We start from the raw sequence: 13,775 nt of genomic DNA, 5'->3' as shown, positions 1-13,775 counted from the left end.
AGTCATGGTACAGTATATGTGTTAATCAGCTTAGCTCCGCCTCGGCAGTAGGGTGTCTTGCACTAGCGCTGCCTGAAGCAGGTGCTTCATCACCCCACCTCCTGGGTGGACTGACTGCGGTGGGTGGCAGAACTGATTGTAAATGGCCAACTCAAGTCTTGGAAAAGAGGTGGTGCTTTGTGGCATTACCTTCACTGGCCTCTCTTGCTTTCCTGCACTGATTACAGGTAGGTCTGCCGTAGTCGAAACAAAATAAAAAAAATCCTTCCAGTCACGCCTTAGAGACCAACTAAGTTTGTTGTTGGTATGAGCTTTCGTGTGCATGCACACTTCAGAAGAAGTGTGGTATCTGAAGAAGTGTGCATGCACATGAAAGCTCATACCAATGAAAAACTTAGTTGGTCTCAAAGGTGCTACTAGAAGGAATTTTTTATATTTTGTTTCCTGCATTAAAAAAAGGGTACAGAAGAGAGCCATTAGCTCCCATGCAGATGTTGTGTTTCTGACTGTTTTTTGTGATCACACAGATGCTGATTTCCACCTGCTGCTGCTGCTGTCCACCTGAAGGAAAGAGAAGTTGGCCAAGGCCTTGAAAGAGAGAGATACAGTACTTGATGTCATTATGACACCAGCTGATTGACAGGTGGGCAGCTTCAAAGTTGGTTTGCAAGGTAGGGCAAGATAACCATCTGGCCCACCAGGACAAAAAGTTTATCCACCCTGATCTAGGGACCTTTTGTATTCAATTGTGGCTCAAGCCCCTGCCCAGGAATACCTAGGACCCTAGTTTGGATGTCTGGGTAACAATCCCCACGCTCCTGAAATATGGCTAAGCACAGTATTTATTCAAGTTAACAGACAATAGCAGCATTAGCAATCTGTCCTTTTCTGAGGTGTGTGTGTGTGTGTGTGTGTCCATTTAAAGACTGAAACAGAAGGCGCTTGATGAATCTCTGTTGGCAGTGGATATCATAGAATTAGGCCAACAACACTAAAGACTTGGTTTCTTGTTGCTGTTCCTGAGCCACACTAACAGCTCATCCAGAGTTCCCTTTGTGCTTCGTTTCTAGGCACAGGTTTAAAGCGGCAGGTCCAAGTAATCCCCCCCCCCCCAGCAAAGACAGTTCTGAAAAATAATTTTGAAAACAATTCTGTGGGGAAACCTGAATTTGTTCTGATTCAGTGCTAAAGAGTGGGTTTTCCTGGGGAAAGACACAGATTGGGAAAGTGCAAACCTGTGTAAAAAGCATGGTGCAAAAACTAAGTGTGGATGAGCTCTAATTCAGGGAACAACCAATGCCACTCCTCCAGTTAATCTTAGTGACTGACTGAGGTGGACTTCTGTTTCAGTGTATCTGAAGAAGTGTGCATGCACACGAAAGCTCATACCAAAAAAAAAAAAAAAAAACTTAGTTGGTCTTTAAGGTGCTGCTGGAAGGATTTTTTTTTTCATTTTGAAGTTGTTTAGGGCTTTGTAAACTAATACAAGGACCTTGAGCTTGGCCTGGTAGTAGATGGGCAGCCAGTGCAGATGTTTAAACAATGCTGTCACTCACGTGTTGTTGGACACGTACTCCGACCCAGGCTGGCCTCTGGGTTCCACACCAGCTGGAGCTTCTGAACCAGCCCCAAGGGCAACCCCACACAGAGTGGTTATAAGCTTTCCTAGTCACAGATAAAGCTTAGGCCTCCAGTGATATATCCAAAGGGTATATTGCAAGCTTGGCAAAGGGTAAAATATACATTTTATAAACACCAAACAAACAAACAAACAAAGAGAGACTGGAAAATCAGACGTTTCTGTAAATCCACAGCTGCCCTTCTCCTCCCATTGTTTAGATTTGCCAATGTAAGTCTATGTCCTTTGAAGCAACTCATAGCTAATTCAAGGATGCAGTCAGTGAGGTGGCGTGCCTTGTGCATTCTACAAAAATGAAAAAACTTGAGTGCTGCAACATAAATTCTCCAGTAGGTGGCAGCAAATGCTTCTGCCATCTCTGGATGGCAGGAGGAAATTTGTATTCCAACCAGCAGGTATCAGTAGAGAAAGTCCTGTAGCTGCTTTCGATGTCTAGACTACCGCATTTCTGAAGCATCAGCCAATCCCGAGGGAAGCAAGATCCCAGCTCCTAGAATGGCTCACACACTTCCAGCCCTAGTAGGGATTACAGAAGGGTGATCCCACTTATTAGCGGTTTCAACCAACAGGAATTGCAGCCTAGGATTTTCCTTATAAGGTTAGCAAATCTCTCCTTCAGGATTAAGCACAACTGTAGTTCAGGTCTTAGATCTAGTGAAACAGGCTGTTATGGAGGGCAGTTGGTGAAGAGCCCAGTCCGAAAACAAGAGTTTGGAGTCCCTATATTGCTTTGGAGGGCTGTCATTCATTCAGTTGCTATGTTTTGTAGCCATCAATCAACTCTCTTATACAAATATTAAATGAACTGAATTTCTGGAAGCTTCTATCACGTTATAATGGCAAAGTCACTAAAGCATTTCATGTAAATTGCTTTGGATAAAATCTCTGCTCATTCTTTCGCATAGCAAAACTTTCCACCCATTTGCTACTAAGGATTTTAGTCCAATGCAGACTAGGCCAGATATAATCATTTATCTAAATTATATATTTGGCATACATGACTATATAATGCAGTGCTATATGCAAAAAGATGTGAGATGAGAGATCTGGCTTTGAAGAATTTAGAAAATTGGATGTTCTAGATGTCTCAGATCAGTAATGAGAGCCAACTGAATCTCAATCCAGGTAAGACTTTTCTGGAAATGCCAGAAAGAAAAAGGAACTTTCATCCATATATGATGGAATGTAAGCAGATTGTGACTTTTTCCCCCTGTGGAAAGGTATTGGAAGATACTACAAGAGAAAGTGCAGGATGAAGTCTGCAAATAAAAGCAACAATAATGCTGTTAAATCATTCCTACAGGTCTCTCAGCGTGGGGCTTTTAAGCAGGAACTGCCAGAACCCCACTCAGGGCTCGGCTATAGTTCCTTAGAGGCTCCCAGAAGAAGTCCTCCTCAGCAGAAAGGCCATACTCAGGTACAGCCCTTTACTAATGAAAATTAGTAAATAGGCGCTCCACCTGAGCATGAGGGGCCTGGGTTGCCTTTTGAGGCAGAGAACTATTTCTGGGCACCCCCTACTCCAAGATGGAGCTATCAGGTGGCAATTCTGGTAGTCTCTCCCTTGAGCCCAAGCTCTTCCTAGTCAGGGGTCTGCAACCTTTAAGACAAAAAGAGCCACTTGGACCCGTTTCCGAAAAAAACCCAAAAACTGGGAGCCGCAAAACCATTGCGACAGTCAAAACCATATACGCAGTCAAGGGTGCAAGGTTACTTTTCTCATCGGAACATGCACCAGGGAAGACATCCTATAGGGCTAGTTTATTTTGCACAATGTATTCTGTATACAAAAGGCTTGCTTAGTTATGGGTGGTGAAGCTTCCGCGAGGCTTGCAATAATCACTGCTTCTGATAGTTTATCTCCCTCTAGAAAAGCTACTGCTCTAGCACACCTTGTCTCTTTGGGTAGTGCAATGGAAAATCTGCAGAGGAGTAGCCTGTTAATGTGGGAGATGAAACACATATCCAGTTCAATTACATAGTTGATTTATGCCTCACCTGTGCAAATACCGTATGTACATGTAGCTCAGAAATTGACAGAGAAGCATTGAAGTAATCAAGGTATTGTCTGAAGTTAAGAGTGGGTGCCTTAAATGGATTTGAATATGAAAAACACTCAAGAGAACCCTGAGCGACCTTTGAAATGAAGCCTTTGGAATATTATGTATGTTCTATCTAGGATACATTCTTCATTCACATGTGGTAAATAGAAAGTCCATTAGGAATTGGGAGGGTGAAGGCAAGGGTCATGTTCAAGGGCACATTGTCTTCTGCAGGGGTTACATGGCAATGGCAAGCACATAGGTTTCCCTGAGAAACAAGTTGAAATGAAAAGGATTTCCTGAAGGCAGAATATCTGAAAACCACTACATCGCATGAAGAGTCAGGCATAGCCAGCCAAGGTATTTCAGTAGTAGCAAGTAGCACTTTAATCCCAAAGATAGAAAACAACATGGCAATCAGAGTCAAGTTCTCTCTGCTACTCCACAATGAAAGACCTAATATTACCAAAGAGAGTCAGTGATGGCTTTTCTGTCCTAGAATTCCAAATGCAGATTTGCACTAGCACAAAAGCTTTGTAGATTGTTTGTATCTATGATTTTAGCATTAAGGTGCACTGTTGCTAGTTCATTAGCTTTAGCAATACATGCAGTGATGAACAAAACTCCCCTGTCCTCTCTAGGAATGCAGCTCAGTTCTTTTAACCCTTGGCAAACCAAGCTCACCCAGCTCAGCCTCAGGAGCCCAGGAGGAGTCCATCCCACGCAGCCAGAGATGCTTCCTTGAGGGGACCCTCTTGGCTGGCAAGCCAAGCTGCTCCCTCCCTTGGAAACAGAAGCAGGGAACCCCATCTGAGGAGGAGGAGGTGCAAGGGGACCCCCGAGTTTTGCAGTGAACAAAACTCTTGTTCAAAGCACAGCAGAACAAAGCACAGCTCCACAGTGGCAACAGGGCTGCCAAGGAGAGCTTGGCTGGGGATCAAGTCCCTCTTCCGAGCTGCTCCTCCTGCACCCCCCACCCGAGCCCCTCCCAAGACAGGTCCTGGAATTGGAGTGGGGGCCAGAGTGGAGAGGGAAGCCCCCATATTTCTCCTCAGCTCCTCCACCCCCTCCACCCCTCCTATCACCTGCCTAAAGCTCTCCCGCCAGGATTGAGGAGGAGGGAGGCTGGGACCCGTCCTGCTCCGAGACTGTGAGGGAAGCATGAGGGGGACAAGGCTTAAGCCCGTGTCCCTGGCCCGCGCACAACCACAACTGACGGGCTGACAGAAGGAAGGAAGGAAAGGAAGGGAGGGGGAAAGGGGAGGAGGGGGAAAGGGGAGGAGGGGAGAGGCATCAGCCCTTGGCGAGGAGGCAGGGGCAGATGAATGACGAGCTGAACGGGAACTTGCATGGCACCTTTTCTCTGTAGAAAGAAGGAGAGCGAGGAGGAGGAGGCGAGCAGCTCGGTAATAAGCCGCTGCCTGCACCCTTCTTTCCATGAGCGCATCCTTTCCTGTTCTATCTCATTCTTCCTCGTTCGGCAGAGCCCGCAGCAGAAGAGCCCTCCGAGCGCTGCGGACTCTCCCGGGCCGGACTCCAACTCTCCTCCCCGGATACTCAGGCTGGCACCCTTGGGAACCATAGCACCATGGCGCATTGAGCCACTGGCGCCACCGGGTAGAGACGTGGGGGGATGGACGGATTTCCCACCACCTTTCCAGCCAAACCTAAACGATGCCTCCAAAAACAGCTGCAATATTCTCTTTTCCCGCCCCCTGCCTCAAATGCAACTCACCAGCGAGCCCTGCGAGACATCCTGCCTTTTCCCCTCTGCGTTCAAATCATGCGATGGCCAAAATAATAATTAAATGAACTTCCAAAAGAACAGAAAAGGCTACCAGAACTTGGAGGGGGGTGGGGGGTGGATGCCACTCAAGGACCCCCTCTGAATAGCGAGCGCAAGCCAGGTTGCTGCAAGTGCAGCTCCGTGGCTCACGCCCGCCTGGGACTCCAAAAAGCACTTTCCTATCTCGCGCCAACTCTGCCCCAACCACCCACCTTTTCCGACACAAAGGGTATTCTTGGGAGGGTATTCTTGGGAGGGAAAAAAGAGGAGGCGGGGGAAGAAGAGGTGGGGAGAGCAAAAAAAAAAAAAGTTTTAAAAAGTGGCGTGCGTGGGAGACTTGGCAGCTATGCCCCGGAGCCGTGGCAAAGGTGTAAAAGAGCCACATGCGGCTCCGGAGCCGCAGGTTGCCGACGTCTGGATCATTGGCATGGACTTCCAGGGGAAGTCACTAGTTTCTGGAGAAGGAATTTTCAGTGGGCAATGGGGTTTGGGCATGATATCTACACTCTTTTCAGTTTTAATAGCAACAACAGTCTGCTTGACATCACAGAAGATGGCTTTTCAATAGCAAGCGATGGTATTGTTTAGATTTAGGGAAAAAATGCTGTCACAAATAGTACACAAACTATTGCATACAATGTCACTCCAAGACAGATGGGGTTGTTTGAACAGCTGCCTAATGGAGATAGGGTTTTCCAAGAGTACGGTTTGTTGTTAGCACATTGCAGTTGTGCCTGGATGTTGTAATTTATGACTTACATGGAAATCATGATAAGCTTCAGGGCCTATGCTTCCTTTTTGTTCTCTCAGCTACATTTAGCCATTCAAGGTGTATTTTTCAATTAAACTTTCAGAAGGTAACACAGCCTTTTCTAATCCTTTACCCTGAAATCCACCATAGGGGAAAGCTTTTCACATCGTCTTATGTTAATAGTCCATAAATACAATGGCCTCAATTTTTTCAAAAGTTATATATATATATATATATATCAGTCATTGCCAAGTTAGGAATAAAGTGTGTATTGAGCTTGAATCATAAATAAACTAGAGCAGTTCTGCAAGCTTCTCATGGAAAGAAAGGTGGAAAATTAAGCAACACACCGATCTTCCCTAATTAAAGGGGTAATGGAATAAAAACTTGACTGGCCTTATTTCTGAAGGTGGAGGCACCCCCAGAAGTCTTTGTTTGGAAGATCTACATAACAAAGCAAGTTCACATGGGGAAGTTACTGCAAAAGATACATAAACAAGTAGACCTGGAACAAAATGTTACAGTATATCCCATCATCCAATACAATACTGTAAATCCTCTTGGCCAAGGCCCCAGACAGCTGGGAATAGAATGTTCATGTTCAGGACTCAGGAGAGGAAGAGCTGTAATAAGTGTAAAGATGATGATGATGATAATTTATTATTTATACCCCGCCCATCTGGCTGGGTGTCCCCAGCCACTTTGGAAAGAGGACACTTCCCCCCCACCTTCCATAGTTGCCCTAAAGCTGTCCCCTGCTGTTCTATATAGACTTAGTGGCTCAGCCAGCCTCAAATTGACATACAGTAGATTGATTGAAAGCCAGTGTGCTATAGTGGTCAGAGTGCCTGGGAGACCAGGGTTCAAATCCCCACTTGGCCATGAGGCTCTCTGGGTGACCTTGGGCTAGTCACTGCTGCTCGGCCTAACCTAACTCACAGGGTTGGTTTTTTTGGGGGGGGGGGTTGATTGAGGAGAGGGAGCACCATGTTAAGCCACCTTGAGCTCCTTGGGAAAACAGGTTGGTTATAAATGCAACAAATGAATAGGTATCGATGGGGAGGGGTGTTGGAGAGTGTGAAGGAAGGGAAATACCCATTTCAGTTTCCTTTCTCTCGAAACATCCCTGTACTGTAGTATTATTATTATTATTATTATTATTATTATTATTAAACTTGATATCATGCTCTTCCTCCCAAAGGAGCCCAGGGCAGCAAACACAGAAGTGATAAAGCAATGAAAACATCTAAAGACAATTCCGATACAGAGACAGACTGGGAAAGATGTCTACCTAAAAGGCTTCTTAAAATCCTTTTGGAAAGCTAATTTTATAGTGTGGTTGGGGACATTTTTTTTTACCGTATAAAATTCACATACGCACACACAACTATAATCTCCCTCCAGGATGCCTTCTGTGACCTGGCAGGGACTTGAGTAGGTTGATTCTCTTTTGCTCCCCTTTCTCTTTTGTTTTCTAATTCCACATACTGTACAGCTAGTCGCTGGATCTTCCTTCATATGGGCAGCATGCTTCACAGCAACTGGGGGCAGCAGGCTAGCTTAGGGGTGACACCGTAGTAGCCCATGGAGCAGACGCAGCTCTCTCCTCCAACATCTTTCTACCACTTGCTCACTGGTTTTCTTGCCTGCTGCTCACTACCCACTCAGCAAATGCTGCAATGCCGCGTCACATGCATGGGCATGGGCATGGATGATGCACCCTGGAGTCCCATTGCTTGAGCTGGCTGCTTCTTTGACTCCTTGCTCAGTCTGGGGGCTTTCCCAATGGCGCTGACTGTGATGCATTGCGAGAAAGAGAGGCGAAATGTACAAGACGAGCCCTAAGTTTTTAAGGTTTGCTTTTGCCACCCCAGGGGAATGGAAATGGCTCCGGAGGAATGGCAAGGTTGGGTGGGTCGCTGATTTACACTGCTATGTGTCTACTTTGTGGCTAGGCAGGTACAATCAGATTTCTTCAGAAGCCTGTTTACAGTCTGTATTTCCTGTTCTGCCATGCATTGGGCTGAGAAAACCTTAGATCTGATGCAGCATAAACAAAGTCCCATTCATTCTTTTGCAAACATTCTGAAATCTCTGAAGCAAAGCAAAAGATGTTTATTCGGCTGTGCGCCCATCATAAGAACACAACACAACAAAACAAATCAAATAAAAACCGCAGACTCGTACAAACCACAGATAATATAACACAATTGACAGCTCACAAGGACAAATATTAACAATTCAAAAAACATATCTTGAAGGTTTAAGATTAAGATTAAAAATTTAGGTGCTAAACTAAAATCAATATCTGATGTCATTAAAAAAAAATTCTTATAACTATCAATAATCAGCTAACATTCCATTCCATCTCTTGTGCGAGAGGACGGCTGTTAGGAATTTAGCAACCTGTAGAGCAGGCATGTCAAACCTGTGGCCCTCCAGATGTTTTGGACTACAATTCCCATCTACCCCAACCACTGGTCCTGCTAGCTAGGGATCATGGGAGTTGTAGGCCAAAACATCTGGAGGGCCGCAGGTTTGACATGCCTGCTGTAGAGTAATATAAGGGTCCACATCTTGAAGAACCCAGGCTAGCTGAAGGTCAACTGGATTGTCAGCCATAGGCTGGATTATGGAGTTTAATATACTAGCACGAGCCGAACTGTACAAGGGCAGATAAACATAACATGGTGTAAAGATTCAGTTGATTTCATTTCGCAAGCACACATTGAAGAGACTTGGCCCTTAGTAAATCTATGTCTCAGCACGTTAGTTGGAAAAACATTGAACCTAGCTTTAATGAAGGCATATCGATGAGACGCGGCCGTAAGCGTTGTTAAGTAGAGCGGAGCACGGTAAATAGGGGTTATGCTGATATTTAACGGCGAGCAGACTCCCCTGCCAGCTAAACAATTTTGGTATAGCTCCGCATCATCCAACCTTTGGTTTATACACCTTTTTGCTGCATTTAGATCCAGTTTGAATCTCTGAAGTAAAACCAAAGAGTGTTGTTACTCATAATCTCTTCTGGTATATGGTGCCTTCCAGAATTGTAGTGTTGACTGGTTAACTGATTTTTCTTTTCTTGCTTGTAAAGATTTTCTATTTCACATTATGTAATATATATAAAATATATGTAATATATGTAAAATGGAGAACAATTATAACAGATGAAAAACAAAACGATAAAACAGGCATGCAGAATGAGTGCAGTTGTGCATGGGTTAAAATAACAAAGTCCAAGTAAAGACTATTAATGTTATCACATCATCAGGTATAGTTCCAGATTTGCCAGGCTAGTGATGAGGGTTGTCTTGAAAATGATGGTTCCACTGTATATTTTATAAAAGAATGCCAAATCATATAAAAAGATTCTGGAGGTTGTCGTTGAAATATCAAATTATGCATAGTTTCTTGGGAAGGAAGAAGGCTTGGGAAGGAAGAAGGCTTGGCTTTCATCTCATTTATTAAATTCCTTTCATACTTGTTCTATTTCTTTGCAGCCGTGAGAGTTGGAAAACATCCTCAACGTGTCGGCTTATATTATTGAACTTCCTGTTTGTGCAGGAAGTCAAAGGAACAGTGCTGTGGTGCTATGAAGGTGGCCAAGACTGGCCTCGCCTTGATCAAAAGACAGAATGTTTGCAATGATAGCGTTGAATGTTTTGCTGTCCTTGTGTGTGACTCTTCTGTCTCTTTTCCCTTTCAACTTGAGCCAAGTCTCACTCATGGTCCTTCCACCATCTTATCTGCCACTTTCATATGGGCGCAATTTTTGGCTGTCAGACGGGGAGACACCAGAGATGTAATTCAAATGGAATAGAATTACCTGTGTTCAGATATCTGCACTGGTTGCCAATTTGCTAGGGGGGCAAGTTCAAAGTGTTACTATTCGTATGTCAAGACCTTAGCAACTTGGGACCAGATTACCTGCAAGGTTGCCTTATTTCATATATGCCCACTAGACCCCTTTGATCTGTGGAACTGGCCGTGTTACAGGTGCTGCAGAATACCCATTCTGCATTTGTAAGAAATCAATCTTTTAGTGTGGAAGCATCTACACTCTGAAACTCCCTGCCTTATGGGCATGAGGCACCTTCACTGTACTCTCTTTGGTGCCTGCTAAAAACATTTTTGTTTTAACCAGAAGCTTTCTTACTAGCAATTATAGGTGAAGAAATACCAAAGGAGCAGAAAAAGACTTTTTATGTATGAAACGGTAGCTGCGAGAATGCTTCTCTACGCCCAGAGATGGAATGCTTCTCTACGCCCAGAGATGGAAGGAAGACAGCGTTCCAACCAGGGAGGAATGGACAATTAAAATGATGGAATATGCTGAAATGGCACAAATGACCGGGGAAATCATAAATCAAGAAGAAAATAAATTTAATAAGGAATGGGGAAAAATACATAGACTATTTTGAAGAACACTAAACATTTAAATTCGTTAGCAGGATTGACTTAACACTTGTAATGGAATAATTTGAAGGTTACAATTTGGACACATACAAAACATAGATAAATGTTATAAAATGCAGTATAAAAAAAGATTTATAATGGAAACCAGGAGGGAGCAGAGGGAGGTCTGAGGATTCAGGGAATCCTTATATGTATAAAATTGATTATTATTTTTTTGGAGTGGAAAATATATTTGTAAAAACCGAACTTTTTTTTATTAAAAACATTTTTGTTTAGATAAGCTTACTCAGACACATAGAATGGAGATGTATGTTTTAATCTGTTTTTAGCTTACTTCTCATTTAATGTTTCAAGAGTTTTATGGCTTTTACTGAGAACTCTATTGTTCTGTTCTCTTTGTAAACCACATTGAGATGTTGTTTTACAATCAGGCGGTGTATACATTTTACGAAGCAAACAAACAAACTGCATATACCACCTGAAGCATTTTGGGGGAAGTAGCTTAGGAGGATACAAATATGAAAAACAAATTATTGGAGGGTGGGGAAGTACCATACAGATGTTCCCTAAATGTACTCAGAAGAAGAACAGGGTCAACATAAGGTAGTTGTGTGCTCTGCTTCTAGATGACAGTGTCCCTTTTGAAGTGCTGTCTGGTTCAAGTCCAGTTTGTGGATAAAGAAGCATCAGGAGGGAGAGGAGGAGGGGGCCTTGCCACTGCCCATCAACAGATAACACCTGCATAACAGACAAATGGATCACCTGGTTAGAGTCTTCCTCACTCTGGCACTGTATGTATATTTAACTAATAGCACTCATCTAAGTTTGCATCTATACATATAAAACAGCAAATCTAATGCAAAGTTCCAGTATGAAAATTTTATGCACACTGATATCCCCTTTTGTGGCCTGTCCCCCCTTTTTTAGCAATATATTAAATAAGCATTTTAATAGTAGCTTTGAAGAGTGAGTTCAGTTAGCATGCACAATAAACATAGTGCATGCAAATATAATTTCCATTAACAGAGCTGATGGTGTCTAGAAGTGCAGGGCATGGCTGGTGACATATGGGAGCAGGGAGGAGGGACAGGAGCAGTACAGTATATGGCCAAGTTTCTCTTTCTCACCTGAAATAATGTTGCAAGAAATCAGCTACAAGAATGTCAGTGCTGTGCCTGTTGCAGCAACAGAATGTGCTCTGGAGATCTTGTACCTGCCAACTTCTACTTCTTTAATATGCTTTAGTACTACTGTCTGCTGTATGGCCTATTCTCACAAAAGCAAGGAACTGGATATAAAACACTTCTGTCCTGAAACTACACAGAAAAAGGAGTAGGGTTTGTAGGGACACTATAGTTCTTGCAAACCTGCTGTGATGGCTTAAAGCAGGCATCCCCAAACTTCGGCCCTCCAGATGTTTTAGACTACAATTCCCATCATCCCTGGCCACTGGTCCTGTTAGCTAGGGATCATGGGAGTTGTAGGCCAAAACATGTGGAGGGCCGCAGTTTGGGGATGCCTGGCTTAAAGTCTAACTCTCCAGCACTGGTTACAGGTAGGTAGCCGTGTTGGTCTGGATCGAAGTAAAATAAAAAAAAATCCTTCAGTAGCACCTTAAAGACCAACTAAGTTTTTATTTTGGTATGAGCTTTCGTGTGCATGCACACTTCTTCAGATACCAGCACTGCAAACATAACCACATCAAGTATAAGGAGGTCCAGATCCTGCAGTCAGAGAACAAATAATACGTAGCAGAAATAAATGTAATAATCCATGAAATCTTTTTTTAAACTCTTATCTCTCTTCTATCTATCTATCTGTCTATCTTACAGGTGAACAACCAACCAAACAGAACAGAACAGTAACACAACAACACTTCTGTCTTTCAGAATGTTGAAATAATATTGGATATTATTATTCTCCAGAGACACGTATGTCATCAGTCATGGGGGTAGACTTTTGTTATCTAAAGTCACTTTTCCAAAGATTTCTTGTGTTTGAGGTGGTGTCAGGTGGTGTCCTTTCTTCATGGTTCTTAATTTGTAGGTCAATTTTTCATGATGGTAAGAAGACGCCTTCAGGGTCAGTTGAAACTGACATATGTGGGGGAGGGAGACAGTGGTCCTGAAGGTAGGAGTCTATCAAGTTCTGAAGATGATCATCCAAATGTCAAGGACCAAATGGAGCAAACAGCACGCAGACCTAGTGGTGGGAAGAAATTATCCTTAAATAAGAGACATGGGGGAATGATCAATGGTCTTCAATGTCTGTATACTAATGCACAGAGAATGGGAAATAAACAAGATGAACTTGAGCTCTTTGTACAGCAAACTAAATACGACATAATAGGCATCACTGAAACCTGGTGGGATGAGTCTCATGATTGGAATGTAGAAATAGAGGGATACAATCTATTTCAGAGAAACAGACCAAACAGGAAAGGAGGAGGAGTAACGTTATATGTAGAGATGTGTATACCTGTGAAGAGATCCAGGATTTAAAACTTCAAAGCCAAATTGAGAGTATCCGGGTCAAAATTAAGGGAGAGAAAAATAACAGTGATCTCATTGTGGGAGTTTGCTATAGATCCCCAAGCCAATCTGAGGACACAGATGGTGCCTTCCTGGAACAGATGACCAGGCATTCAAAAGGAAGTGAGATAGTAATAATGAGGGATTTCAACTATCCTGGTATTTGTTGGATGTCAAACTCAGCCAAGAGCATAAGGTCGAACAGATTCCTCACTGGCCTTGCAGACAATTTCATTGTCCAGAAAGTGGGAGAAGCAACAAGAGGATCAGCCATTTTAGATCTGGTCCTAACCAATAGTGATGACCTGATTAGTGGGGTAGAAGTGGCAGGATCATTAGGTGGGAGTGATCATGCTCTTCTGGAGTTTATTATTCAGCGGAAAGGAGCAACCAAGCATAGTAAGACTCAAATCCTCGACTTTAAGAAAGCTGATTTCAGAAAACTTAGGGAAACGCTGGGTGAGATCCCATGGACAGAAATACTAAAAGGGAAGGGAGTTCATGATGGTTGGGAGTTTGTTAAAAGGGACATATTAAAAGCACAACTTCAGGCAATACCAATGAGATGGAAACATGGAAGGTGCCTAAAGAAGCCAGGGTGGCTATC

At 43.4% G+C, this 13,775-nt stretch overlaps 1 long non-coding RNA gene across 1 annotated transcript; it reads right to left on the bottom strand.

The window, feature by feature from the left end:
- Positions 1-10,587: 10,587 nt before the first annotated feature.
- LOC148685996 (uncharacterized) lies at positions 10,588-13,119 on the bottom strand. The gene is made up of 2 exons (XR_015949660.1): positions 11,765-13,119; positions 10,588-11,375 (listed from the first exon to the last, which is right to left on the bottom strand). It is a non-coding gene; the product is annotated as an uncharacterized LOC148685996 (long non-coding RNA).
- Between the last annotated feature and the right edge of the window lie 656 nt (positions 13,120-13,775).

This window comes from Zootoca vivipara, chromosome 4 (assembly GCF_965207765.1).
Source record: "Zootoca vivipara chromosome 4, rZooViv2.hap1.1, whole genome shotgun sequence".
Lineage (NCBI taxonomy): Eukaryota > Metazoa > Chordata > Lepidosauria > Squamata > Lacertidae > Zootoca > Zootoca vivipara.
This window is presented reverse-complemented; position numbering and strand designations above follow the sequence as displayed.